Genomic DNA, 24,814 nt, shown 5'->3' on the forward strand with positions numbered 1-24,814 from the left:
AGGGGCTTTGAGATTGGTGGGTGGAGTTAAATTCCTCTAGCGGGGAAAAAATGGGAATACAATGAGGTGCTTCTGGGCTAAAAATGAGAATGGAATTGGTGTTTTTAATTACAAAACCTCTGGTTATTAGGGGAGTATACCTTTTTAGGTGCATGCTACAATGTTAAAACGTCTGCGTCATGCCTGCTGGGATCGCAGTGGATGCAGGTCAGTGCAGTACCCAAGAGAGCAAGTCAAGATATATGGTTCACCGTATTTTATTCTCTTTGAACGAGAATGTTTGTATGTGTGTAGTGTAGTGTTCATAGCGGCTGTAAATATTGAGTCAAGAGACACAAATCCAGTTCAGCTGAGAAGGGGTTTGTTTTGGCAGGCCGTGACACATGGCAGCTTCAAGCTTTCACTGTGCATATGTAAACAATTGGTCCTCAGTGTGCTGATGTACTGCTCTGTAGCATATTTTTTGAGTCTGTGGGAATTTACCTACCTTGTTCCAGAACATTTATTTGGTCTGAGGTCAATAATGTTTGATCTCAAGTTCATTCACATCAAACCTGTCCAGTTATAGATCCCTCTCTTTACACTGGAATATACAGTAATTTAGATGGAACAGAAAAAAATGTTACTTGAAAAAAATGAGACTGAGAGAGAATTGTCCAAAGTAATTATGCAAGTTTTATCCTTCCCTCTACAGACATATGACATCTGTTTCTCAGTCAAGTGATTGTTTTTATGGTTACATACTTTTTTTTATTGATATACACCCTACTTTCAAAGATATTTCATTTACTCACCTTCATTTCTTCCAATTTCTCCAAGTAAACATACATTTCTGTATTCTCCCCTATTCTACACATTCCGATGCATCCAAATTATGATTTGTTTTTCTCCGTCAATTCACTCAGATATTCATTTCCACTTGCTCTCTTGGAGCTGCGGGGATGAGTCAGCTGTCAATTTCAGATTACAGCATCCTGTTGTTGAGTAGCAAAGGCATTGTGTTTATCTGCAGTGACAGCTGGCTGCAGGCAGCAGGGGAAATAGATCTGTCACTGTGCCCAGTTTGTCCATGATCTGGCATCTGATCACACCCGCTATAGTTGGGCTGACTCCTGCAAACATTCGCATTACCATGCTTCTTTTATCCTCGTACCTTTTTTTGCCTCCGCAGAATCTTTTGACACATTAGATATGACTTGCATTGACTGAAGTCAAGGAACATTTGTCTATACTAAGGTGATTCATGTACATGTATTCATTCATTCATCATTCATTCATCTTTTGAGGCACATATCTTCATGAGGATCGTGGGGAGGCCAGAGCCTATCTAAATATGGGTAGTAGGCAGGGTACACGCTGAATTGGTTGCCAGCCATTTGCAGGGCACAAGGAGATGAACAAACGTTCATGACACACTCAAACCTTTTAGAATGTTCAACCAGCCTTCCATGCATGTTCTTGGGATGTGGGAGGACACCGGAAAACCCAGGGAAAACACACGCAGGCACAGGGAGAACACTAAAGGTGTGTGAAATGTTCGATTCTTAGATTATTCGCGATTCGGAATATTCGAGAACGATTTACAAACATCCAAATCCCGATTATTTAAAAATGCCAAGTAAAGCAGAACTAAAACAGTCAGCGCGGTCTTCGGGACGCTATGGGGAACGGGCCAAGAGTAAACATCCCCAACTCACTGATAAAAAACAGCAACAAGCATGGCAGACCTAACTAACCAATCTTTCCGGGAGATCAGACCTGTTCCCAAAATTTTTTAAAGCAGACGTGTGGAATTATTTTTAGTTCTACGAGAAAATCTTCTTCTAAATTTCGAAGAATGTTGAAAGTAATAGAGCCGAGGTACGTCATCCCATCCCAACGCTATTTCACTGACACGGCAGTCTCGGTGTTCTGACGAATGGGTATCCCTTGTCTAAGTAGTATCCCCGCTGTTGTTTGCAGCTTAATGTTGAACAAATGTACTTTACGTTTTGACACGTCTATTTAGATATATTATAGATATATTATTATTAGAGATCGATCAGGTCCGATCACGTCATTTTCAAAGTATCGGAATCGGCAAAAAAATGTCGGCCATGCCTTTTTTAAATATATATATATATATTTTTTAAATTAAATGGTTTTCTAATTGTATTTAATGTTACAAACATAATATGTTACACTCATCCAGAGTCTTAAGTTTAGGCTTAAGGTAGGGTTATCAAATTTATCCCGATAAAGGCGGTAATTAATTTTTAAAAAAATTTATCTCGTTAAAATATTTAACGCAATTAATGCATTCGCTGCACGACCCACTCACGCATTGTCGCGCTCAATCTGTAATGACGCCGTTTTACCTAAAAAGGCAGCGTATAATGAGTAGAGTGAATTTTGGCAGCCTTTGGAGCCTTTTTTTAATTGGCTAAAGCCTTACAATCCCTCTCCTGATGATTAGAAATATCATGGGAAGCAATGTGGGGAAGCAAGGTAGCAACTGACCTTTTTCGTAACACCTTATGTTATTTCCCAACGCAGGGAAGATATATCAATTGGTAGCACTACGCACAGTCATGGTTCCACTTCCCATCATGCATTTGGCCATGGCTACAGTATCATTTACTGAAAGCTCAACAAATTCACTGGATCGCAATATTTAGTCACAATATACAAAGTCACAAGTCTTTCTATCCGTGGATCCCTCTCACAGAAAGAATGTTAATAATATAAATGCCATCTTGAGGATTTATTGTCATAATAAACAAATACAGTACTTATGTACAGTATGTTGAATGTATATATTCGTCCGAGTTTTATTCATTTTTTTCTTAATGCATTGCCAAAATGTATATGATCGGGAAAAATTATCGGGAATGAGTGGAATTGAATCGGGAGCAAAAAAAAGCAATCAGATCAGGAAATATCGGGATCGGCAGATACTCAAATTAAAACGATCGGGATCGGATCGGGAGCAAAAAAACATGATCGGAACAACCCTAATTATTATATTAAATGTTTAGATACTACCGCTATAATGTCAAAATTCTATCTTGACCAATAAACACTACTTAAACCCAGGCGACCCACATGTTTACTACTTATCAGACAACGTTAACGTCCTAACGCTATTATCTCGCAATATCATCAATATTCTATTCTTGTCTTTCATGGATATACGTAATTGCTTAGAGTTTAGTGGTCAAAAGGCACTATAAAATGGAGAAGCGTGGTTGTCTCGCACATGCTCGGTAGTGCTTTGGATATCAATTCGACCGGGATACCCATTCATCAGAACACCAGCTCTCTACAAGCAGTCGAAAGTAGAAATCATGTCAGCGCTGTCGAATGTTGACTGAGTCACCGTTCCGTGTGCTGTGCGAACATCTGCAGCAACCGAATCGTTTGTTACAGTAACTGCCCATTTCATAACCTTTGAGTGGGAGCTGAAAGCACACACGCTTCAAACAAGAGCAATGCATGAAAGCCACACCGTGCGAATATGGTTGAGTTACTAAGAGGTGCTATAAATGAATGGAACATCGCAAAAAATACATTTTTGTTGTTACAGACAACACAGCTAATATGGTTGTCGCTGCCCAGCTGGGTAACTTTAGCCATCTAACATGCTACGCCCACACGGCGAGCCTTGTTTTTCCGATTGCACAATTTCATCTGAGCACGTCGATCAACTCCTGTTCTTATACTAGAACATGTAATTTTCTCAGTTTTTTAACACACTTGACCTGTCCTGCATAGTGTAATGTTTACATGTTCATGTTTACACGACTTAAAAAGCAGAAAAGCACTTTTTTGAGCTATTTGTATTGGACACATTGTACCCATTGTCTTTAATTTATACCTGAGTTCACTTTTGGTTGGATAAAAATAATACATTTCTGCAAAATGATACGATTTATTCAGTTGAAGATTGAATGTAGTTTAAAGCTGCTGATACAGAATGAAGACTTGATTATCTAATTTACTGTTTTGAACTGTTAACTTGATACTGAAATAGTAGTTCATTTTAGCCTGAGAGGATTGAAGTGCTAACATTAAAAACAGCTAAAAGCACTATCATCCGTATGTGATGTTTGGATCTTCTCACTGTGAGGCTGGAGCACTAACCACTCCGCCACCCTAATGGCGAGGGGGTTGTGCATCAATAATCGATTTATAATCGAATTGTCGCCTCTAAATCGTAATCGTAATTGAATCGTGAGGTGCTCCAAGATTCCCACCTCTAGAGAACATGCAACTTTTTATATAGATAGAACAATATATCACTGAATACTGAATATCAAAGTCCGAAAGGTTTTTAAAAGTGTATTCTTAATACTCCACTGGACTGAAAATCGAACCTTGTAACAAATCTGCACTGGTCGCAGTAAATGTACACTTGCCTTTTTATTTTCTTTAATTTCTGTTCCTTGTGTTCCCCATGAATGAATGTGAATGTGGTTTTGCATGTGGCCTTCCTCTGGTGAAGAAAGATATCTTTTTTATGTTCACACACGATGGTGTTTTAAAGAAGGACATTTTTCTCATAATTTTTTTTTTTTTTTTGTAAGAACATTTTTTCATATCCAGAACTCTGTATTTCTTTTCTGATATGGCAAATGGGAAGAAGCGTGCAAAGCTGGCTTTTACTTGTTGAGTGCTTTTTAAAGCTAGTCATAGCGCTTTGACACCCATTCACCTACTGGTCAATTTAAAAAAAAAAAAAAAAAAAAAAAAAACATTTAACTCATTCACTCCCAGCCATTTTCACCGGAGCAAGGCCCTTCGCTCCCGGCCGTTTTACTGGATTTTGACTGATTTTGCAAGGCCCACAGAAAATTCTGTTCTATTGCTATATAAACATGGAACCCACTCTTCTTTCAGCAGAAAAAAAAGTTAGTTCATATCTTTTTCCATTCTTTAGAAATCAGCTTTAGAAAATAGCTTAGTTTGAGCAAATTTCCAATTTCTGATGAAAAAACGGAGAAATTGAGCTTTTTGTGAAAGCATACATTTCAAACATAACTTTGACTTATACACATCTATTTTTTGCTTTAGCTACATCCCAAACACCTGAATAATGTTTTCCTTTTGCAAAATAAGATAAACAACAAGACAAATAGAGCTTTTCATAGCAAAATAACAATTCTTTACACATAACTAACTGAAAGATGACGCTGTTCTGGCCGCGACAGTCTGGTTAACTTTTCCCTCATCGCCGTCTGTCTCATAAAGATGAATTTTTTTTTGTCTCTGCGGGCTCTGCTCGCAAGTAACACGGACTCAAAGACATCGTCCGCTGCACTAGTGGTCCCGGTCGTTCTGCTCTGTCGTCCAGCTCCTGGCATCCTGGGCATCCTACCAGTCGTTCTGCTCGGTCGTCCGCCGCCTGGCATCCATTCGGTCGTCTTGCGCCCGGCCGTGCAGCTTGGTCGTTCGTTGCCGTTGAATCGGGTTGTGGGTCTTACCAAATACGCTACTGCGCTCCAGTGGCCAGTTTTATTGCTTTTAAATGGATTTTCAGCTTTGTGCTTTGAAGCTAAATTGAATCACGACCCAGAGATGTCTTTTTTGAAAGAAAACATAAAAGACGTATAAATACGTCTTTGGGACACTGAAACAATTAAAAATAGAACGTATTTATACGTTTTTGGGAGCAAGTGAGTTGATTTTTTTTTTTTCAATCCAAGAGGTTTGGTGCAGCTATGTATCAAAAATAATTGTATTTTTGTCAGACGCAAGACCTCTTCTTTGCTTCTTAGTTAGTTAGTTATGGCTTCACGGGGACTGCACAATGCTGTCAGTGCTGGTTTTTTGTCTGTTCAGCAAGATGAGTCACAGTTAGCTCCCTGCTCTTAATTTTCCCAGATGGGGTGGGCTCTTGTAATGAATTGCTTCTCCTGCAACAAACCTACTGCCCTCAGGCAGCCACATGGTGATTTGGCATGTGGTAAGTCAATTTAACTCGATCCAGTACAGTAAAACACATTCAATCCACTCGAGGTTTTGCAAGGTCCACAAAAGAGGAAGTTCCTCTATGTGTAAACTCAAAGGTTTGTTTGCTTTTACCTGTTTCACTAAGCACTAGCCGTCTGCTCGCACTCTTGCAGCAGCGTTTGATGTGTGTCTCTACTTGTACAGCGTTGTGTTGACATTTGACCAGAGTGCCTCTGTAATCAGTTTTTCTCCTCTTGCTGCCTGTGAGCAGGAGCTGTATAAACATGTCTTTCCTCCACGGGCGGGGAATGGATCACTCCTCATTACGGGGAAGGCCAGGAGATGGGATCCGCACAGCTATATTATCCTGACTGGAAGCAGGCACATATGTGACATTTGAAACATAGAAAGAACCAGCAAGATTTTGTGCAGCAAATTGATGTCAGCAAAGATGAACCTCATGGTTGCTTTGTACAATTATTCACCCTAGATCAGGGGCCCCCATCCTCCACGCAAAGATGCATAGTTGCGTTGTACAATTTTTCACCCTAAATCAGGGGCCCCCACCCTCCACGCCAGGGACCGGTCGGTGGTGCATTTGCTACCGGGCCACACAGAAATAATAAATAATTTTTGATTCAATGATTTAATTATTGTCCAACACATTCTGGCCAAATTAACTTTGGCCTGTGGCTCCGGACACACCAATGTGCCTGTCTACTCTATTTAAAAATAAAACTGGATAGGATTTCATAGAAACCATCAGTGACGTCACTAACACGTTACTAAGTAACGCGTGACTGTAATCTGATTACTTTCATTCAGTAATGAATAATCTAACGTGTTTATTTTTCCAAACCAGTAATCTGATGAAAGTTAGGTTTCCTTTCTGTCTATGCGTTACAATTTTGTTATTGCCTCAAAATGTATGTAAACTGAAGAATATTGTAGTTATGTACGAAGAGCATTTTGAACAAAAAAATGCCAGAAAGGTTCCCGCTACGTGTTCGTTTCCATGGTAACCGCTCACAGTTACATCCTGTTTTTTTCTTGAGTTGCACATGCTTGTTGTGTGTTTTGGGACTGAGAAAGATGTGTGCCAGGCTGCCAGTATGGATGCACATTCGAGCCGAGTGCAGCCACCTGTTGAGATGTAAGAGGGAATGTTAATCCGTGTACGACCATGATGAGTATTTTTCCTTCATTCTGGAGGGTTGCAGCGATAGGTTGGACCCTTTACATGCGCGGCTGTTTCGTAGCTTTGCCGTTGCAAAGGCGGGTAATCATCGCTCCAAGTTGGCAATCGTTGTGTCATATTTGTGTTGCACATTTATGCCCTGAGGTGACGTGTTCGTTTAGCTTCTTTGGGATGTGTTTAAGTCCGACTGAGTGTAAAGTGCTGAGTTGCCTCCACGTTTTGTGGCCAAATTAACCGCGTGTATGTACGGCGTACATCTGGTTTGTGCTCCCGCATCCGCATCTGCCCCAACCTTTGTGTTTATTGCACTGTGCAATTCATTTGTGTGTTGTTGATTATTGTGCAGTCAATATGCATTGTTTTACATTGGTACTGATTTGCTGTTAACCCTAACCCCTAACCCGAAATTTACTCTAAACTTAGTTATTTGAATAAAAAAGTAATCAGTAAAGTAGATTAATTTTGGAGGCGTAATCAGTAATTTTAGTTATAATAATAAGTAATCTGTGACAACACTGGAAACAATCAGAGCTAGCAGTGCATTCATTTTTTTATATATATATATATCTACATGCGCTTCTCCTTGAAGCTCCTTCTAGTGAAGATGACTGGAAAAAAAGACATTTTTGGACAGCGTTTTACGGGGAAAAGGCCACCTGACGAGCAAGAAGAGGAGTTTATAACCTCAAAGAAAATAAAAACTTCTTTTAACAGATAATACCAAGAATCCTACCTAAAATATGGGTTTGTCGCAACAGATGACTTTGAGGCACCAAGTCCGCTCTGCGTAATATGTGGCCAAAAGCTATCAAATGAGACAGAGAAGCCTTCAAAGCTGCTTAAGCACATAGAGACTAAGCGCCCTGGAATATAAGATAAGCCTTTGGAATTTTTTTAAAAGAAAAAAAGCATGCGCCAAAAGGACAGAAACAATTACTGAGGGCCACCTCATCAACAAAAGTGAATGCACTGACAGCATCACTCCCCCCGGCAAATCGTATTGCTAAAGAAAAGAAACCTTTCACGATTAGAGAAGAACTTATTCTGCCTGCGACCAAGGACATTTGCTGTGAAGTTTTAGAGAGGCCGCTATTAAAAAGATTGATTCAGCATATTGTGAGTTACATTTTCCCTGCACTTTACATTCATTTTTAGCCTCATCTTGTTATTATATATTTACTGTATTTTTCTGTCACACATTGACAGTCTGTGAAAAAAGGCCCACATCACACCGATCCGTGGTGCAAAAAAGTTTGGGGACCCCTGTGCTAGAGTGATAAAGTAATAGAAATCAAGGTTATTTTATGTAGAACATATCCATAAATCCAGATGACATATGAACTTATTTACAAGTATTAGAAATTAATTTATGTTCATGTCTTTTGCTTTCTTGTACGTGTTAAATTCAAATATGTAAATATGAAGAATATTCAGACTTGCTGTTCCAGCTGCAAATAAATATTTAACTGGGGAAACTATGCAAAAAAAAAAATTAAGAAAAGGGCAAATATTTTTCACAGCGCTGTACTGTAAATCAGGCACGTTGTCTATACCTACACACTGCAGTAATTATTTAAATCCCCCTGGAATGAGTTGTCAGGTGTCATGGACTGCCAACCTTGACTGCTGGGAGATATTTTTCCTCTTAGTAGCATTCCCATATCTTCCCCCCAGTTAAATGGCAACATTCCAAGGCAGTGTGGTGCATGAACGGGTTCAGTGAACAATCGTTCATGACACGTTCATATTTTGGGCAAAAGTGAATTGAACGCATCGTATTTCTGTCTCAGGAACGTTACTGTGAACGTGCTCAATCTAGCGGTTGTGAGAGGCATTCATAACCTCATTTATGAGTTCAGAATTAGAGCCTTTCCAACAAAACTGCAGATAAACTCATTGGCTAAAAAACCACTATAAAAAACAAACATTGATAGTGGAAAACTATACAACCTGACAACCCAAGCTGCCTGTCACGTCTGTGTTGTTTTAGAAAATACGGCAGTAACCCGGTGTTCTGTCAAGATTTTGCTCCTGAAGCTTTTATGGTGGTGAATAAGCATTCTTTTACATTCAGTTGGACCCTCATTATTGCCCAAAGGTGCTAAATAAACAAGTTACATCATAAACATACATGTGCAACATGAATACAGCCTAAATAAATGCTTAACGGCACGAGGAAGACATTAGCGGTGAGAGAGCTGTGTGGAGCCGAGTTGAGCACAGCCACATGGTAGGATGTGTGTGAGGAGAACTTTCCTTTGTGCGGTCCATGACCAAACGTAAATACTAGGGCTGTCAAAATTATCGCGTTAACGGGTGGTAATTAATTTTTTAAATTAATCACGTTAAAACATTCGATGCAATGAACGCACATGCATGTCCCGCTCAAACAGATTAAAAAGACTGCACAGTGTCATGTCCACTTGTTACTTGTGTTTTTTGGTGTTTTGTCGCCCTCTGCTGGCACTTGGGTGCGACTGATTTTATGGGTTTAAGCACCATGAGCATTGTGTAATTACTGACATCAACAATGGCGAGCTGTTAGTTTATCTTTTGATTGAAAATTTTACAAATTTTATTAAAACGAAAACATTAAGAGGGGTTTTAATATAAAATTTCTATAACTTGTACTAACATTTATCTTTTAAGAACTACAAGTCTTTCTATCCATAACCCTAACCATATCCCATATCCTTATCCCTAACCCTTAACCCTTACATCCATGTCCCATATCCCTAACCCTTATCGCGTTAACGATAACCACAACCCTAACCATATCCCATAGCCATATCCCTAACCCTTACCGCGTTAACGGGCGGTAATTATTTTTTAAAATTAATCACGTTAAAATATTTGACGCAATTAACGCACATGCCCCGCTCAAACAGATTAAAATGACAGCACAGTGTCATGTCCACTTGTTACTTGTGATTTTTTGGTGTTTTGTCGCCCTCTGCTGGCGCTTGGGTGCGACTGATTTTATGGGTTTAAGCACCATGAGCATTGTGTAATTATTGACATCAACAATGGCGAGCTACTAGTTTGTCTTTTGATTGAAAATTTTACAAATTTTATTAAAACGAAAACATTAAGAGGGGTTTTAAAATAAAATTTCTATAACTTGTACTAACATTTATCTTTTAAGAGCTACAAGTCTTTCTATCCATGGATCCCTTTAACAGAATGTTAATGTTAATGCCATCTTGTTGATTTATTGTTATGATAAACAAATACAGTACTTACGTACAGTATGTTGAATGTATATGTCCGTCTTGTCTTTCAGTTCCTACAGTAATTTACAGAAAAATATGTCATATCTTACAGATGGTTTGAATTGCGATTAATTACGATTAATTAATTAATTAAAATTTAAAAAATGAAAAATTAAAAAAATTAATTAATTTTTAAGCTGTGATTAACTCGATTAAAAATTTAATCGTTTGACAGCCCTAGTAAATACATACATATACATAATTCCTTTATTTACAGAAAGTTTTTGGTGTTTACCTTAGAATCACTGCATTCGCAGCGGTTTTGTAACATGCTGAGAGCCACAAAGTTTCAAATTATGATGGGGTGAAAAATCTGACAGAACACTGGCCCAGTTCCAACGTTTAAGTGACTATTACAAATAGGTCAGTACTGACGCTGATTTGTAAATGAATAAGGAGATGATCTGACACAGTTTTAGTGCTAAAGTGGATAAAATAATTGCCATCTGTGGTTGTAGGATATCGACTCTGCCAATAAAAGCTTGTAGCAATTATTGGGGGGAAGAAAGAACAGAACTACAAAAGTTGATATTTTTGAAACATGAACTTAAGTTCAAAATTTTGAATAATGAACTATGGACTAAACAGTTCATTTTGAAATTTGTTAATTGCAATTCGAACTAGTTCATGTAGAAAATGAACTTTCCCAACACTGTTCCAAGAATTGCAACCGTCTGTCCGTCTTTCTGTCTCATTCTCTCCTCCATCTTTCTCTCTTGCTCTTTCCTCCTACTGTACCTGTTAAACACAGGATTAGAGTACACTCGGCAGGGTGCAAATATAACCCTTGTCACAACCAGAGTTTAACACAACACTTTGTCTCTGCTCACTCATCTGCTGCTGCCTGGAGGTAGTTATATTGTTGTCAGCCTCTAGTTGTTCAGTTGCCAGAATTGTTGTTTCACTGTTTGACCTGTAGTTATTATTACTATTTTTTTTTTTTGAAGCACTCTGGTCAAGGATCTCCACCAGCAACATGACATTTGAGACAATGTCTGCTCTATTATTCCTCTTGTGTATGTTTTCTAATACAGAATTAATATGATGGCCTGTACGAAATGGTAAATGGAGTTATATTTATATAGGGATTCACACTACCGGTATATCCTCATCCACTAACTGGTGACGCAGCAACGTGGGGTTCAGTATCTTGTTCAAGGATACTTACAACGGTTCATCATGAACCCACAACTTCTGGGTTTGGCAACAGCTACCTTACCACTGAGCCATGCCACCCACAAAACCACAAATCAAAGTTTTTTCATTATTTTATCCAAAATGAGCACATGATACCTGGAAAGAGCTTTGCCAGAGGTATAGTGGTAGTACTCCAACATTTCTTGCGCCATTGTTCTTTGATAGTAGGCCAGTATTAGTTGCCTTACAACTTTATTAGGAACATGATAGGCCCAAAGAATATGTCACAAAAGTATGTACAAAACATAAAATCAACAATAACATAAAATCTTAACTTTGATCCTGTGTTGTATTTCAAAAGGTCAGATATAACTAATAGTATTCTTAATAAACCCAACCAATATACAAATAATTCTGCACCCCAAGTGTCATATATGTGTCATAGACGTCACAATACTTAACATGACACGGGAAACCGATCCGTAGGGGGACTATTTAAAAAAAAAACTTCAAATTTAAATATTTTCAAAACAAAAGCTGCTACTGACCTAAAACTAAAACAGGCACCTACCTTAGCCATATATGAGTCTCCATGCGCAGCGGCATAAAAAAATTCAAAGTCGTTCCCTTATAAAATCCTGATTAATTATTTTGTATGCAAGTATAACAAAACTTAAAATTGCTATAAAATTCTCAGATTTTACACTAGATGCACAAAAATCACCAAATGCAGAGATAATCACCTATATTTTCACGATCAATAGCAATATTTAACATATATAGGTTTTTGCCCAAAATAGCAACTCATTTTTTTTTCTTTAATGCAAGTTTTCAACAGCTAGTAAATGACTCAATTTAACATCAGAAACTTAATACTTGAGGAAAACATGCAGAATCAATTATGAATATTATATAAATAGATTATTAATAGATTGTATATACCATCAGAAATTATTATAGAATAGTATAGCCCTTTATTATCATTATACAGTTGTACAATGAAATTGTGGAGCATCTCCCTTTACAGTGCAGGATGAGATAAGTTAAAATCTCAAAAGTGACGTGCAAGTATGAAATCTAAATAAACATAAATATAATCTAGTCTGTTAGCTCTTTGTTATGATAAGGGGTCTGCCACAACGGCTTTTTCCATTGAAAATTATTGTAAATAAATGCTTAAATCACTGAATTCTTTATAGATATGTACGTAAAACAGTCTCGATTCTTGGTTAAAAGCAAAAACCGGGCAGTTGGGAGTTATTTTACGTAAATATTACGAGGTATGGAGCAGCTAATTTCTCCAATTGATTTTTTTTCAAAATGCATGCATGGCACGAAAAATATAATAATTACCTTGAATCCTCGAACAAATCACTGCTGAGACAATCCTTCTTGTTAGTATGCGGTCCAGCTTTCGTACTTTTTGAATGTGAATCCAGCTTTGTGCTAAAATGCATGTGTAAATGGTAAATGGACAGTACTTATATAGCGCATTTATCTACATTGTTACCATGCCCAAAGCGCTTTACATTAGCACACATCTACCCTTTTACGCACACACTCATGGTGCTGCTGCCATGCAAGGCACTATCAACCCGTTAGAGGCAAATTAGGGTTCAGTGCCTTGCCCAAGGGCACTCCGACAATGCACAGTCATAACCGGGAATCGAACCGCTGACCCTTCGGTCCTAGGACAACTCCAGCTACCAACTGTACCACGGCCGTGAGACTTTCACTCCCACCTACTTCTAATAAATGAAGCTGAGTCACACTGCCCCCTACGGGCAGGCGGGGTGCAGTGAATAAAGGAGCTATCAGGTCAAGTATTTTGATGTCTATGTATATGTTCTAAAAGTGAGTCACTTTGAAGGGAGCCGAATTCTACGATATGTACATACTTTGGGATGCCCCTTTGCGACAGCTTTTGGAACATTTTGCAATAAAGCACGAGTACATTATTGAGTTGTAGGTTCTATAGTTGTACATTTTCTAATGTGCAAATATATGCCAGTCCGTTTGAAACCAAGCTGATTGTCATTTTAGTAAGAATGTATGTATTTTACATTTTTGTCATTCCATAATATTCTCCACAAGACTTTGGAGAGTTTACTGGACAAGGCAATTTGTTCCTTAACTGTTGATTCAGAGTCAGAATGTCAGATTCTACAACTCTTGGGGCCTGATTGGAGCACCTCAGTGGGAATGAGGGACCACCCTGGGTCCTGCGGCACAGCTGGTATCACCTTAACCCCTGTGGGTTCTGGTGTCGAGCCTGTCCCCACCACTGTTGCCCTGTCACTTTTTCCATTCACCACATGAGACATGAGTAACATGCATGACTAGGCACACTTAAAAATAGGCTCCATTAGACACATTTCGGTTACTTTTTTTTTCTGTGTCAATTCCTTGGACATGGTCATACAACTGATCTATTATAAGAAGTCCTCGCTCTGGTGGTCGTCATGCGTAAATGTAGGCTGATCAGACCATTTCTAGTATGCTGGCCTGTCACTAGTCAGTGGTTGGAATTCTTCATCTCTGCCTGACTGCCAGTCTGTGTGAATTAAGACCTTCTCACAGAGGTTCATCACACAGCATGACACACAGAGAATATCAGCAGAAAATAATCACACTTCTGTCATCTTTTGTAAAAGTTGACAAGGGAGCATTTTTTTTTTTTTTCCCATTCGGCGTTTTAGTGAAAAGAAATAAGACTGTCAAACGTTGATAGATTGTAAAATAAGAGAGCAAAAACTGAATTGCAGTTTTAATGAGATGTTACCCTCTTCCTGCCCTCCTCGTTTTATTTATTTCTAATCACAGTCAGTTGAAATATATGTGCGAGTGGTTCCTTTTATTGGTATGTACTGTATGTTAGTCTTCATCAGGAGGGTTAGTTGTTGCCAAGGCAACACCTCCTCTCCCTGGAGAGCATGTGCATGTGGAGAAACCCGTGGAAATGACACCCGACTGTATTTTGGGCTGTGGTGTGTGGGCTGAGCAGCAAGCAGGGGGCCTCTCGTGAAAACCTGTGGCAGGTTCAAAGGACATTGGTCACATCATCTTTCTACTCATAACAATATATTCCTAAGAGTGTTTGAAAGGCCTTGTTCAGAATGCGGGCAAAACAGATTCTTTGGATTAAATTGCATCTTGAAACTCTAGGTTCTGTGATGGTTACATTTGCAAATGACCATAACAGATTTGTTTGGGTCTAAACAGTACACAGTGTTCTGTTCTGATTTGTTATAGGTTGATCTTATAAAGATGGCAGTGTCACTGCTTAATACCAGTAGTGTTGGAAACAGACATACTAGCACATATCTGTTTATTTGATTTTTATTTTGATTTGCTGGGCCTGTGTGTTTACTGGTGACTGGTTTGATTGGCTTGTCATTGTATAAGTGTGTGCCAAGTTGCCAATATTAAACTTAATGAGATGGCTGAGATAATCTTAATAATTTTTTGCAATGTTATTAGTACAGGTGGTGCATATTATGACATCAAACCAGGGGCTAATTTGTGCCGGATCCTGCCGGAACAAGATCCGGCACCTCTTGATTTTTGCCTTCCTGTGTTCTGTGACTTATTTGGGCATATCTGGCACCTCTCATGTATATTTATATAAAATAATAATTTTAAAAAGTTAATTAAAAGATGTGTTGTAATTGCCCAAAATAGGGGGAAAGAAGGAGAGGAGTCGTTGATGGCTTTCTCAACTTTATTGTGGCAAGAATAAGAAAACAATAAACAAAAAACCAGCCACATTGGACTGCTAACTTTTGCTTCTCGCCTGTCTCCCCCTTGCTTCCTACTACCTCACAGCGCTCCAGTCCCAGCGTCTCTTAAAGGGACCATGCATAGTTACGGACATTTCAGTATAAAATAAAAATAATAATATGCATAAATTAATTTACAGAACAAATCCCAAGAATTGAATTGATACTTTCCTCACCAAGATGCTATGGCTCAGTCCTGGCTATACAGCGAGCTAAACTCCCAAATGACGATGCAGGACATCGGTATGATTTGTTGTCTTTATTTTGCCGTTGATCCTAACGTCATCACTTGAAGACTGAAACTAAAAATAGAAATGAAACAAATTAACTTCGTCCTCAATAACAAACATGTTCACATCAACGAAAATAAATTATAATTAGCTGTTAATACAGCAATGACGCAAACGGTTAGCATACGTTCGCTAGCATCCGCCCATCGTTCAAACAACTATACAACTGGCTTTAAGTGTCCGATCGTGAGTGGAAACACACAATACAAAAGATGATTTCAACATGCCAAAAGACAGTGGCATTTACTGTCTTTTTTTTCAAAAAGAAGGAAGATGGTTCAAAACGAGTCGGAAAAGCAAGAACAGGCAATGAGGACAGCTGCAGCGATCATGTTAAGGGAGCAGGCATGCTAACAGCAGGAGGCAAGCGCCGCAGCAGTTAGCCAGGTTCACGAGCAGCCAACTAAGCCGGGGCAGGAGGCTGCTACCATGGCGGTAACTGATCAGATTCAGCTCCACCCGGAGTGGGGGCCAGCTACTGCACCAGCAGTCAGCCAGAGCAACAGGCCAGTACCCTTATGGGAAATTTAGGTTTGGGCTGCACAATTTGTAAGGCAGTGGGAACTTTGGGGCCAGAGAAGCCGGGGGAGAATGGGTTTGTGTTATTTATTGTAATCTCAGATTTTTTTTTTTCTGTTTTACAAGTTAGCCTCGACGTTACTGCAAGTCCCACCTGTGGTTATGTGTGTTATATTGGCCGTGCTGTGCAGAATATAGCCTAAATAATTATAAATTGTTGTCATAACATTAACCCTTTAAGGTCTGGGCCTATTTTGTCTGATTTTGCATGCCTTTGAAGTTGCCTTTATATTTCAAAGAAAGAATTGTTTACGATGGCCTGGTTTGGTCCCTTTTTTTGCGACACCTTGAACTTCATGTCCAAATTGTTGTTTCCTTCACTGATCAATTATAAATCATCATTTTGGGCCCAAAAAGACCAAAAATTCCAAAATCGTTTTGTCAAAATTTTTAATATTGATGTCCAATTGACAACCAAACATGCGTAACGAACCGTTCTGAAACTTTGTAATATTTATTCAACATGTTAGGATGAACATTCAACCAAAAAAATTTAGAATAAATAGTCTTATATTTGACAATTCAACATAAACAACAGGTATAGCCATAGGCGTTTTTTGCCTTTATACATGCTCCAGTCAAAACAGGTTATATACAGCAGACCTAACAGTGAAGAACAGTGAAAAAATATATACCATCTAACACAAAAAGTGTTTAGAGGCCATCTCTTTATGAGTTTAGGTATTGCGGCCCATCGCCTGATGAAAACTATGTACACACAATCAAGCTTCTTGAACACACATTTATATACACAAATTGAGAAGATTGATGTGGGAAAAAATATATATATATATATATATATAACACTGGGGGGAAAAAAGCATTTTCAAAAATATTTACAATAAACAAGTTAAATTTTTTTCAGTCATGCCACTCCGAAAAGCAGTTTCGTCCTGGAATTAGACACGGCTACATCACACAGCTCACACTTCCATGGGGTGTCGGTCCTCTTTCCACCCTTCCATTTTCATTTCACTTTACTTTCATTGTCACTATAAATGTACATGAAAAAAAAGTCAGTATTTATGAAAATAATAAAGTATAAAATAAAAATATATACAGCAATAAATAATAATGGAAATCTATATGTATGACAATAGAAAGAATACCATAGCTGAATATGTGCTATATCCCTAATCTTCATATAGAAAGAAGAACACCACAAATTATAAATTCCTGCCTGGGATACCCACAGTGCACGTACGACTTTGATCTGATATGCACATTTTATTATTATATACACAAACACACACTTATATTGCATCAAAATTAACTTTGTCTTGCAATATCAAAAGAAACTTTCAAAAGAAACGTTTTCAGCATGAAAAAAAAGAGTGAGTTGGTTTACCTCTGCTCGTCGATGGCGTCACCCACGTGTTCAAATCCGTCACTTTCTTCACTCGAGGACTCTTCCGAAGAAGACGATGATGACGAATTTGGACCATCCTCTTCCTCAAGTTGATCAGAAGCACAATTGCTTGCGCTAAATTTAGTTTTCCGTTCATTGTCAAAGTCACACAAAGTCGCTGCTCGATCCAGCAGTATCCAACTGGCCGTCGCTCGCCACCTCGCTGCTTCAGAACACTCCTCCCTCTCGTTCGGTTGAACCTCGCACCGCAGTTATATTTATAAAAAAAAAAAAAAAACGCATTTTGTGCTTCCACTGTGACTTCGAAAGGGTTCGTTTGATTTGTGTTTTTTTCATGGAGCTTCCGTTTTGAAAAAGGACTAGAAATGATGGAAATATAGACATAAACAAATGATCCATGCAGCGTTTTAATGTTTTTTTGAGAGGACAATAAAACTATAAAACTTAAATGACAATATCTCACGTTCTAGTTGGTCGATTGACTTCAAATAATAACGAGAGTAAACCGCAACTTCCGCACTTTAAAACGAGACCAACCAACGGCATGTGGGTGACGTAATTAAAACGTGAGGGCGCTTCAAAGACGACGTGCGCTGAGGACGCGCCGGCGCGTCCTTCGACTCTCAAGGGTTAATACCATGGATATTATCTGAAATTCAGGCTTTTAGGTCCCGCAGCATGGCAAGTGGGCATTTCCGTGTTGTTTTCAGCACCATTTTCTGCGTATGTACAGGGCTCTGTGCCCGTCTTGTCATCCCTGCGCTGTTGTATGTACTTTGCGTTCTGCCACCTTATGATTTACAAATTAATCACTGCAGCAAACTGTTTTTGTTTTTTTTTCTCATTCACTCCATTTACGTTTTCTTTAGGTTATATTTAGCTCTTAGTGGGTTGTTAAGAGAAAATAGAATTGTTGGATTTGTTGTAAGAAGTAGAGTCTATGAGATAGACAATGTCTATATTGTAAGAATTTCTGGAATAGCACAATTTGAAAACTATTTCTTTGATAAGGAATTCTGAATTTATTTCGTGTCCCCCAGATCGTGGCAGATCAATAAACTATTACTCATCTTGTCTTAAATAAGTCAGCGAAATCATGTTGCTGGAGTGCTAAAAATTTAAATAACAAAATCTGACACTTATTTCCACATTTTCAAAATATACATTCTGTCCACTTAAAAAAAATGCTGCATAAAAACACCAAACTGCCCTCCTAGGAATGATGCCTGGCATTTTAACTTTTTTCCCATATTGCATTGCGTGCAGCTGCATTATTGACAAAACAAGCATCCTCTCACAAAGACTCTTAACTGTAAAGTCAAACAAACGGGAAAATACAATACTTCGATTAACAAAAGGTGAAAGGATGTAGTTCATTTAATCTGCTTGTGAGCCAATTATGCATCATCGATCACTGAAGAAATGTGTGCTTTCTCTCGTTCACAGGCTGATAAGCCTTTTGACACACAATGTGGTCTTTTTTTCTCTTGCTGTTGTAACCCACTGATTATACGCTTTGAGTGATAACGAGAGATAGGGTAATAAGTGTCTTAATCAAAGGGTTGTTTGATGTACCTGACAGTAGCATCCGCTGGTACAACTATGCTTTGCTGTCGATGTGCTGGTGTGCTTGGCCGGGTCTGCATGATAAAAATCAATCCTGTCTAAATCATGACAAGTCCCTGAGCTGCTGTAATGTGAACACAATCAGCATGACAAACAAGTAATAAATCTATGTACTTAGTCCCCAGACATCTAAAAAGTATGTCAGTAGAGATAGAATGCTAAAGACAGTTGCATTTTCTTTGGTATTAAATCACGCAAGGCTAAGAGCGCTGAGGTCTGTCCCATGAGACACTACTGCTGTTAGTATGGCTGTGTTGTGTCAGGGGAAAGAATAAATTAAAAACACTCATGTGACTGTAAACAACATTTTGCCTTTTATTGTGTAATTGAGTTATGCAAGGATGTTTTGCTGTCCTATTACTCCTAGCACTACATGCTGTCATTTCATATTGTTAGAAAACGTTTAAATATTCAATACTCATTGTGTATTGAATGCAATTTTTCGGTTGACATTTTGGAAATGATATGTGTCTAGAAACACAAGTTCATGTGAAATTAAGACTGCCTCGCTCCTGAAAAGTATTAATATCAGTGCACACATCTGAGCTGTGAAAAGACAAAAACAAAAAAGCATTGATCATGTGTTTGGAATCATGTGACCATTCAAGATGGCAACCGCTGCGTACTTGTTTGAAAGAAAGGCTTCCATAGCCTTGTCCCATTTGTGTTTGCCCTAATCTTACAGACCTGACATTGTAAAGGCAAATGTAAGCTGGCCATAAATCAAATAACTCATTCTCCATGTGCAGTGCAGTACGCAATCCATTCAAATGTACGCCCAACAAGTGTGCAATTTCTGAAAGGTATTATACTGACGTTTTAGTGTTAATTTAAAACACTATTCTACTCCAAGCATGCTCCACTAATGCCCTGATGAGTACACAGAGCCCTGACATTTTAACTGAGACTGCCCCCAAAAGCCCTTTTTTTTCCCTTCAAATGAAAGTGTTGGGGTTGTACACTCTGGGCGAACACGTGCCTTTGCACGCCCTTGCACGTACCTGCAGCAGCAGCACTGTTTCACTGAGCCGGAGTCTAGTCTCCGCATGGCAAAAACAATTTTCTAACCCACTTAAAACTTGCTACTAACTGTAAACAATCGTGTTGCTGTTTTTACGTTTCTGGTTCTCATTGAGATATATATTTTTTCTTTTCATAGAGATATGCTAATCTAAGCCTGTGCCCTATAAATAATAACCCCAATCAGAATATAAATTGTACACAGCATGTGTGTTGTGATGTTCCTCTTTGCTGAAAGCTCAAAGCTTATTTGGGGAGCTTTATATTCTGCATGGTGCACATGCTGTTGCCAGCAACAGTAAAACCACAAAAAGCCATGCAAACTTTTATTGGCTTGATGGACTTTTTTTTAAATCCTTTTTTAACATTCACCCTTCTGCCAGGGAGATCTCCTGTACTGTTGCTAGGGCAACATAATTAGGCCAAAGCAGTTGACAGGTCTTTTGTCTGGCTTTCTTATCTACTCTTCTACCTCATTCAAATCTAAATCCACTTTCTCTCAATTTTAGCAACTGGCACAGTTATGTCAGAAGCTTATCCCTTTTGTTACATTAAAGACGATTATTAAATGAAATGTTCAGCATTATGCCATCATTTTTGTCTGTGAAATACTGTAGTGACACTTCAGGCTGTGGTAAAAGTCAACCATACATGATGTCCTGTTCCCAAAAAAAAGAAAAAGTTTCAGTGAATTGTATGGCTTGCATCTCGACTACTCTGGCTTTTAAAACACCCAAAACAGTAAGATTGTGATTGATTAAAAGCCCTGAGAATAAAATAACTACCCAGGAATCAGTAAACAAAATTATATTACAGTGGGGCAAATAAGTATTTAGTCAACCACTAAATGTGCAAATTCTCCCACTTGAAAATATTAGAGTGGCCTGTAATTGTCAACATGGTAAACCTCAACCATGAGAGACAGAATGCGGAAAAAAAAAAAAAAACAGAAAATCACATTGTTTGATTTTTAAAGAATTTATTTGCAAATCATGGTGGAAAATAAGTATTTGGGCAATACCAAAAGTTCATCTCAATACTTTGTTATGTATCCTATGTTGGCAATAACGGAGGCCAAACGTTTTCTGTAACTCTTCACAAGCTTTTCACACACCGTTGCTGGTATTTAGGCCCATTCCTCCATGCAGATCTCCTCTAGAGCAGTGATGTTTTGGGACTGTCGTTGGGCAACACGGACTTTCAACTCCCTCCACAGATTTTCTATGGGGTTGAGATCTGGAGACTGGCTAGGCCACTCCAGGACCTTGAAATGCTTTTTACGAAGCCACTCCTTTGTTGCCCTGGCTGTGTGTTTGGGATCATTGTCATGCTGAAAGACCCAGCCACGTCTCATCTTCAATGCCCTTGCTGATGGAATGAGATTTTCACTCAAAATCTCTTGATACATGGCCCCATTCATTCTTTCCTTTACATAGATCAGTCATCCTGGTCCCTTTGCAGAAAAACAGCCCCAAAGCATGATGTTTCCACCCCCATGCTTCACAGTGGGTATGGTGTTCTTCGGATGCAATTCAGTATTCTTTCTCCTCCAAACACGAGAACCTGTTTTTCTACCAAAAAGTTCTATTTTGGTTTCATCTGACCATAACACATTCTCCCAGTTCTCTTCTGGATCATCCAAATGCTCTCTGGCGAACCACAGACGGGCCTGGACGTGTACTTTCTTCAGCAGGGGGACACGTCTGGCAGTGCAGGATTTGAGTCCCTGGCGGCGCATTGTGTTACTGATAGTAGCCTTTGTTACTCTGTTACATTTTGACGCCACAGGGTGAGCTCTTGCATGGAGCCCCAGATCGAGGGAGATTATCAGTGGTCTTGTATGTCTTCCATTTTCTAATAATTGCTCCCAGAGTTGATTTCTTTACACCAAGCGTTTTACCTATTACAGATTCAGTCTTCCCAGCCTGGTGCAGGTCTACAATTTTGTCTCTGATGTCCTTCGACAGCTCTTTGGTCTTGGCCATAGTGGAGTTTGGAGTGTGACTGACTGAGATTGTGGACAGGTGTCTTTTATACCGATAATGAGTTAAAACAGGTGCCATTAATACAGGTAACGAGTGGAGCCTCGTTAGACCTCGTTAGAAGAAGTTAGACCTCTTTGACAGCCAGAAATTTTTGCTTGTTTTTAGGTGACTCAATACTTATTTTCCACTCTAATCTGGAAATAAGTTCTTTAAAAATCAAACAATGTAATTTTCTGTTTTTTTTCCACATTCTGTCTCTCGTGGTTGAGGTTTACCCATGTTGACAATTACAGGCCTCTCTAATCTTTTCAAGTAGGAGAACTTGCACAATTGGTGGTTGACTAAATACTTATTTGCCCCACTGTATTATTTTAAGCACGGAGTCTTTGTGCATATCACTGTCGTGGATTAGCACATTACCATTATTTGTTGCAAATTCCTCTTTTGTAGAGATAATGTCCTTCAAACAGGGCCTTTTATGAAATAGTTGACTGATAGAAACGATTTCATTGCCATTGTTAGCTAGTTAATGAATGCAATTAACCCTGACCTTGTAAGTATGTGTAGTTTATTACCCTCTGCACATTTGGTTTGTGTCAATTATTCTCACCCGTCAAGTGGAATAGACTCCAGCTTTCCCGTGACCCTGAACAGGATTTGTTGTTTAAGCAATGGATGGATGGTGTCTAGTAATGTTGTGCTGAAGACCAAAACTTGCCCGAAACTTTTTGAGATTCCAGTCCAAGATGAAAACAAGCCCTTTAAAATGTGGTCTCAAGTGTACAGGACTTGTACCTGGTGTAATGCACTTCGTTTTAATGATGGAATAGTAACCCTCCTCGATCATAATATGCTCTTCTTACAGTATATTATATCTTCTGTATGGTTTTGTGCCAGGAAATGCACTGGAATGTTGTGTGCAGTGCAACATATAGACATGAGTAATGAAGAATATGTATGTCACAATGTGGACTACTTAAACATGCGGATGATGTAAATCTGGAAGCATTAGCGCATGACCAATTAAAATTACTATGGATATTTATGTCATTTTTTTCCCTAGAAAAACAATAATTGCTTGTGTTACAGCTTTATTACTTTGCTCCCAACATTTCTAAATGAATAATGTGGGCCATTATGCACGCAGCTAAGGTATAACATTTTTGTGTTATGAATTGGTTCCTCGTAGCTCTCTCTTTTAGCAGAGGACTCTGTAAAATCCAAATTATAATAATGGTGCTCTGACATTGGAGATGTACTGTAAGTTTAAATGTACAACAGGATCTGCAGTGATTAGGGCTGCAGCTATCGATTATTTTAATAGTCGATTAATCAAAGAACTAGTTAGTTCAAATAATCGAGTAATCAGATAAGGAACATAAAAAATTGAAATACATGAGCTACCTCAAAGGGTACAAAAAATATATAAATGAGGATCTACAGTAAGTACAACAAAATAACAATTGGCTAACTTACATAGCAAAGTCCGCTAGCTTAAATGGTATAAAATGCTAACATTTTTTTACAATGCCCTTAACAAATGGTTTCATCACATATTCCTACAAAAAAAAATGGCTAAATATACCTATAAACTAAATTATGAATGCATTAAAAAACATTACTTAACAGGGAGCAGTTGGATTCAGCCATGTGAAATTAGTTATGTCATATTCACTGTTGCCACTAGAGAGCAGTGTATCCACCCAAAATCAATAAAACTAAACGCAAACACTTTCAAAACAAACCATTACAATGCCACTTTAATTAAACAAAAACTTGAAGCAGCAAAATTTTATTTGGATCTTTTTTCTAATGGAATTACTCGAGTTAATCGATTATTTGTTGCAGCACTAGCAGTGATGATCCAGTTTGTAGTGATTTAAATGTGATTTTTATGTAAACCCTAATTTGGCTTGTTTTTAAAGACATGAGAGCCGAGGGCAATGTCTACAGTTCAAAGAAATCAGCTCTTTGTCATCGTCAGTGTTGGGAATAACGCTGTTATAAATAACGCCGTTACATAAAGGCGTTATTTTTTTCAGTAACGGGGTAATCTAACTAATTATTTTTTCCGCCGTTACAACGCCGTTATGGTTATTGACAGTCAAAAGTGGTGCGTTACTTACTTTGAATAAATTGAAGAAACTACCAGCCGTAGCGAGTCTACTCTGCTCTGTTTATTTGTCATCCAAAACTTGGGGTGCGTTCAGGTTCATGGCAATGAAAATAGTAAACACACATAGCCTACCTTTGCAAGAACAATGGAGTTGCCGTTTGATACAGTCATAATGTGCAGGTCCTGCACCCATCCGCAGCAAAACTGTTCGTAGCTTTGTAGCGATTTGTAATTTCGGAATCGCTGATGAGTTTAGTAACATACACCAAACAATAAATACAGCAGAATGTCCATTTCGCGTAATTGTGGAAGCCCGTCGACATGACATCTTTACTCCATTTGTCTTCAGCTTGCTCGTAAGGGTCAACATTGTTCACATCCTTAAGTTTGATCACATATTTGTTTTTTGCCTTAGTAACGAGTTTGTCTGTTTATCGAACTGGCAAATTAAAGTTTAATGTCCCGCGAGCCAGACCTGCTTCCAATATGGCTGCATTGTTGTCAAATCTCAT

General features: G+C 38.6%; 1 protein-coding gene across 8 annotated transcripts in view; it reads left to right on the forward strand.

The window, feature by feature from the left end:
- fbrsl1 (fibrosin-like 1) overlaps positions 1-24,814 on the forward strand; it is a 532,343-nt gene that overhangs the window by 127,688 nt on the left and 379,841 nt on the right. The gene's annotated exons all lie outside the window — the stretch shown is intronic.

Source organism: Corythoichthys intestinalis, chromosome 3 (assembly GCF_030265065.1).
Source record: "Corythoichthys intestinalis isolate RoL2023-P3 chromosome 3, ASM3026506v1, whole genome shotgun sequence".
NCBI classification, from domain to species: domain Eukaryota; kingdom Metazoa; phylum Chordata; class Actinopteri; order Syngnathiformes; family Syngnathidae; genus Corythoichthys; species Corythoichthys intestinalis.